Source organism: Helianthus annuus, chromosome 9, assembly GCF_002127325.2.
Source record: "Helianthus annuus cultivar XRQ/B chromosome 9, HanXRQr2.0-SUNRISE, whole genome shotgun sequence".
NCBI classification, from domain to species: Eukaryota; Viridiplantae; Streptophyta; class Magnoliopsida; order Asterales; family Asteraceae; genus Helianthus; species Helianthus annuus.
The window spans coordinates 154,030,807-154,037,456 of NC_035441.2; the positions used below are offsets into that span (position 1 = coordinate 154,030,807).

Below are 6,650 nucleotides of genomic sequence, written 5' to 3' on the forward strand. Positions count from 1 at the left end.
ATGCAACTTTTAAGTCCCTACTTATTGTTGCATATTACTATTTATGCTATTATTTAAAATGTGCACCTGGTAATGTTTTCTCTGACGGGCGTTCTTTGCCATTAACCTTGTTCGCGGTCATTACGCGATTTAGTCCTCGGTGAGTATGCTCCTCTTGTCATACTTCGGACCGTTCCATCATCATATCCACAATTCGTTTGACTCTCGTCGTCTTCAAACGCGAGTGTCCTTCAATTTAAAACATTCACAAAAGTTAGTAACGTCAACCGCAATAATCGCCCGTATTATAATACAAGGCTTTTTCTACTACACGCGTCAACGCGCGTATTTTCGTCAACTATTTCAGTCATTTTAATTGGGGTAACGCGTATCACACGATAGCCCTATGTGTTGTTTACAACACTTTAGCATACTAACTATTCACGTACTTGTACTTACCGGATTTGCGATCAAGCCTCGAACCGAACACTATTCTTTGTCAAGAGCATAAGGTTTAAGTCCAAGCATGGTTCCTCCCCACCATACTCGAATCTCTTAAACCAAGGCTCTGATACCAACTTGTAACACCCTAGTTATTTTATATGTAAATACCACAATTAGATGTGTAGTTAAGACCACACATATTATATAAATGCGGGTTTATTTAAAACTTTTACAAATTATAAATTATTCTACATAACGTGTTCGAAGTTCGTTGTTTAAAATTTACAACGTGGCGAAGTGCGGAAGCATGTGACTGTATCGTGTTCGGTTCTTCGTTGAGCTTGATCGTCTTCCGGCTTCCACAAGTACCTACATTTCATAAAAACATGAAATGCTTTAGTCATACGGGATTTAAAACGTATCTAAACAAGTCCGGGAAACAAAACTGATCAAAATACATTTTGTACAGGGTCCACCGTAAATTACGGTGGACACCGTAATTTACGGTAGTCCTTGCTTTGATTTGTTTCCATCGTAATTCAGGAGTGTTTCACCGTAAACCATTTCAGGTCCACCGTAAATTACGGTGGCACCGTAATTTACGGTGGCACCTGCATCCCACCTTTCCATTTTGCCGTAAATTGACACGAAATCTTTCGTATCTTTCAAACCGCTTATCCGTTTGACCTACCGTTTCTTCCCACATGTTTGTAATTTAATTCTCCATTATATGGAGTTAAGATCCGACATCCGGATTAAATAAAATTGAGACTTTTAAGCCTTCGGCTTATTATCTTTTCAACAATTTTCGACCCGACTATGTGATTATCAAACAAACATGTTTGTTTGACCACCATTCATCATGAACCCTTAAATTCTAATATTGTCAATCATATTAAGTACTGAACACGGGTTTCTACACAATTATTTACCCGTTTTCGTTTAAAATCTTATTTTTGACCCGTTAAGGGTATTTACGACCATTTTAGCACGGACGGTGCTCATTTCTCATGTACCTAATAGTTCCACCAATTTGTTATTAGCTAGTCTTCCACCACAACTATGAATGTGGTGGATTTAACGAAATGGACTATTTATTTCGAGTTTAATTCTACGGATGTGTTATTTTTGCGGCAACACACAATTTAAGCATTTAACTCTTGAAAGTTTATGTCTACAACTTTCATGCGCGTCTAAAGGTTACAAGATCGTAAGATAAGTTCCTAAACAACCTTTATAAGTTGTTTGCTCAATTTACCCTTCAAGGGCATATTAGTCGACATTAGCCCCTCATTTACTACGAGGGGCTTTCATTACTTATTTGACCAAGTTTGTATGTTAACTATAATCGTATGCATACGTACCTGGCTAGGGTCAACATATAGACCCAATTTATACCTTGCTTTTACCATCACACTTAGCGCGGGCGAAATTAACTGAATCGCTAATCGCTCCTGTTAACACAAGACTTGACAATCGCATTAGTCGATATTGTCAAATAGTGTTATCACCACCATTTGACCCGTTCGGCCTATATGCCCAACGTTGTCTATTAAATCAAAAACATGGTTTTTGACTTCTAATTCATACATCCATCCCGTCCCGGATTTCATTACCAAATCCCCTTTTTGCCATAAACATGGTTTTTAATCATCTTTATATGTTCCAACTCGTATCAATCACGTCGGAATCCATATTTTCAATATTAGCATTATTGCATCTATAACGTATAGAATGAACAAGTAATCTACACAATTATGTAAGTTTCACTTACCTTGCATCCGAGCTACGCCTTTCTTCCATGCTTGCCTTGTTTGACCCGCTTTCACTCCAAGCTTCCACCTAGCTTGTGACGCGTCAAACTATCATCATCGTTTTCAAGGTGGTTAGTTTAATCATACTCTAATACGATTATTCCACCTTATGCATTTCATATCAAAATTGCTATTTATCGTATTATAGGTCAGTTTGACCTTTTTAATAGTCAAATGCCCATTAGTATACTAATTTGCATTTTCGAGTTGTCAACTAGTTTTAGCACTCATTAACTACTCGGTAGGCGTTATCTTTAGACCTCCGTTTTAGCCAAAGTTCTAATCGCGTTTAACACATTTAGAACTCTCTTTAATCACTTTTTGCATAATAGTCGAAACATCACAACTAGGTGCTTTAACTACAAAATTCTAGTTTCGAGCCTTCTTTGAGGCATTTCAACGAACACCTTAAGGGCAGAATTTTACATGTTTATTTATCATGTCTCTAGCTTATCTCTTACCCCAAATTTCACATAAATCAACCATCTTACAAAGTGGTTAACTTCTATAATTTCTGAATTCGCTTCAAAATCGTCAATTTACACTAGATCAACAATCTATTTCCTAGTGTTCATCATGTTAACATAAAACCCACTTATCACAATATAGGGTAATTACCAATTCCCTAGTTTTGACAACAATTCATCAATTTTTCTACTAGGGTTTGTTTCTACACCAAGATATAATCACAATAACACTCATAGATTCAAGATTCATTCCAGAATTTCGATTATGATTGTTCATCATAATCTCAAGGTATCACCAAATCATATATTTCAACATACCTTGTAATCCCCATGATTAGGTGATCACGAATTTGTGTTCATGCAGTGATTTGGCTCTTGATTTGGGCTTCAATTTGATCAAGTTGTGGAAGTTAGGGTTTGAGCTCCCTGAGCTTTCTCCTGGTCGACCTCACACACGCACACACTAGGTGTGGTGTGTTTTTATTTTTGTTTTTTTTTAGTAAATAAACCTTATTTCCAATTATCCAACTTTGGTCCTTCATGTTTCGTTAGTTATTAAGTTAATTATAACCTACTTATTTACAATCCATATTCCCTTTTATTAACCGGGTCAAGCATTCCTAGTTAGCTTAGCGGGTTCGGGAATATTTATGACTAAGTTCAATTTAGGTCCCGTTAACTCGGGCCTTCTAAGCTTTTATTTCCTAAAAGCTTTTATTGACTTTTTGTTTAATATTAGGATTAATTATTTAAATCCTAATATTTACCGGTTAAATTTTACCACTAACGGTATTTTACCCACTCTTTTGTATTAACGAGGTTTAATTACTAAACTCGTTTTCGGGGTGTTACACGGGACAAGGTTGATTTAGGGGTACTATACTTACCACAAGTACATTATATATTTTTAATAGCTCAGAAGTTATACCCAAAATTTATACCAGGAGTCTTTCTAGTTGAACCCTAAAGTTACACAGTGGGTCCATTCTCTTTGTTTTATTCTCTTTTTGTAATTTACCCAAAACTATTGTTTATTATTCTATTTTGTAAACAACTCTCATACCTATTATTTTATTTACTCAATAGGAAACCCTAGTTGAGACACCCAAATAATCCTGCACAACTCCTAAAATTTTCATAGCAATCAGAATCAGGATCAGGGCCCCTAAAACTCAGGGGGGTATTCCCCACTTGACGATTATCCTTATAACTTGCTGTCTAAATTGAAATTATTCGTTATATCGACTCAGCTAGCCTACTCCCACACGCGGCAAACCTATGGTCATTACGTGTCCTTTACGGACCGTAAGGGATAAGTCTTACGGTCCGTAAGCCTGTCAAATTTCGTGTATAAATAGCAGGCATCGGCACTTGCAGTCTGCTGTTCATTCGACGATTAAATTCCGATTATACACCAAGTTATCGTCCAAATACTCTAAAAACACACACGCGAATCACTAATTAGTATAGCAGGGTGCTGCTACGATACAGGGTATTAACTCGATCGCTATTACGATTCATTTTCCGACTGATCAATATATCCAATGGATGTTTAAGTGCCGCCCACATAGGGTTATACTTTGTCGTTCGTCGTTAAATCGATGAATGTTTAAGTATCGCACTTTGTCGTTCGTTGTGAGAATTTGATCTCGTGAGTTATCGTAATTGTTGTATTAAGTTACCTACCTAGTTCGTGTGCACTAGGTTACAAGGCTAAATCAATAGGCTAAGCTCTGCCTGTATAAATCTGCAATATATCAAGGCTTATCTGTAGACTAAACTTTGGCCGTATGAATCTGCATGTTTATAATGTGAGTCATTCTCTTTTTATCAAATGTTTTACAATACTCCAAATTATTTTCAGAATTATAATTACAGTGATTAAGTTTATGTAATCACCAAATTACAGCCAGTATGTGGGGTATTGTGCACATTACTACTGTTTTAATCACATTAGGTGGGCGAACCTAAAATTAAGTGATATACGTCATTCATTGGGGCAGCCAATGGTGATATGACCATAGTCACAGATCCGGTCGAGTGACAAATACTGTGGGTAGTTGGTAGATATCAGAAACATATGTAAAAACTCTTAATACTGTAAATTATAACAAACGAGTCGTTTTAGTAAACTGAATGATTCACTCAGTATTTCCCGCTGACAAAACCTTTTTAAAACACGTTTCAGGTAATTACAGTAGATTGGAGTAAGAATTGGATCCGGCACTAAAAGACTTCAAGAAGTGGCTTATTTTATTAATTAAATCAAATTAAGAAATATTGTTTTTATTAACGCTCCAGTACTGACTCTACCTGAAGGCATTGAAGAATTTGTGGTGTATTGTGATGCATCACACACCGGAATGGGTTGTGTGTTAATGCAAAAAGGGAAGGTCATAGCCTACGCTTCACGTCAATTAAAGGTGCACGAGAAGAATTACACCACCCATGACTTAGAGTTGGGTGCCGTTGTATTTGCACTAAAGCTTTGGAGGCATTATCTCTATGGGACGAAGTGTGTGATCTATTCCGACCACAAGAGCCTTCAACACTTGTTCAATCAGAAGGATTTGAACATGAGGCAGCGACGATGGATGGAAACCTTGAACGATTTTGATTGTGAAATAAGATACCATCCAGGCAAGGCCAATGTAGTCGCAGATGCTTTAAGCAGGAAGGAAAGAGTGAAGCCGATAAGGATCAATGCCAAGAGCATTGAAATTAAAAGCAGTTTGAATGAAAGGTTGTTAGCTGCACAGAAGGAAGCTGTGCTGGAAGCTAACTATCCTGAGGAAAAATTAGGAGTAACTGAAGAACAGTTGTCCTACGATAAGAACGGAATGTTGAGATTGAACGGACGAATATAGGTTCCTGTATATGGAGGACTTCGAGATGTTATCCTCAAGGAAGCCCACAGTTCCAAGTATTCCGTCCATCCTGGAGCTGATAAGATGTACCAGGATTTAAAGGCAAATTATTGGTGGATAGGCTCGAAGAAGTCTATAGCTGCTTATGTAGCTAAATGCTTGACGTGTGCTAAAGTCAAAGCTGAACATCAGAAACCGTCAGGTTTGTTGCAACAGCCTGAGATTCCCACCTGGAAATGGGAAATGGTGACAATGGACTTCATCACCAAATTGCCTAAGACGCCGAAGGGAAATGATACTGTATGGGTCATAGTTGATAGGCTGACTAAGTCAGCACATTTCCTGCCCATTAGAGAGACCTTCAGCTCTGACATGCTAGCCCAATTGTACGTAGATAAGATTGTGGCCTTGCATGGCGTACCAGTATCTATTATCTCAGATCGAGATACTAGATACACATCTCATTCCTGGAAAAGTTTCCAGCAGTCTCTGGGCACTCAATTGAATTTCAGTACGGCTTACCATCCTCAGACGGATGGGCAGAGTGAGCGTACTATTCAAACATTGGAAGACATGCTGCGTGCATGTGTGATTGATCTAGGAGGTAGTTGGGACAGGCATTTACCGTTGGTTGAGTTCTCCTACAATAATAGCTACCATACTAGCATTAAGGTTGCACCTTTTGAGGCACTATATGGTAGAAAGTGCAGAACGCCCATTTGCTGGGCAGAAGTGGGAGATACGCAATTGTCAGGTCCTGACTTAGTCTTCGAGACAACGGACAAGATTGTCCAAATTCGCGACCGCCTAAAAACTGCTCGAGACAGGCAGAAGAGCTATGCGGATGAAAGGCGAAAACCTCTCAAGTTTGAGGTCGGCGATAAAGTTTTGCTCAAAGTATGACCTTGGAAAGGGGTGATGCGATTTGGCAAGAAAGGTAAGTTAAGCCCAAGGTATATAGGACCATTCGAGATCATCGAATGTGTAGGATCAGTGGCTTACAAGTTAAACTTACCTGAGGAGCTCGATGGTATTCATAATGTATTCCACGTCTGCAATCTGAAGAAATGTCTGGCCGA

The 6,650-nt window shown here is 38.3% G+C and overlaps 1 long non-coding RNA gene across 1 annotated transcript; it reads right to left on the bottom strand.

Annotated features, from left to right (window-relative positions):
- Positions 1–750: 750 nt before the first annotated feature.
- Positions 751–3,181, bottom strand: LOC110874771. The gene is made up of 3 exons (XR_002556207.2): positions 3,023–3,181; positions 2,198–2,285; positions 751–792 (listed from the first exon to the last, which is right to left on the bottom strand). It is a non-coding gene; the product is annotated as an uncharacterized LOC110874771 (long non-coding RNA).
- Between the last annotated feature and the right edge of the window lie 3,469 nt (positions 3,182–6,650).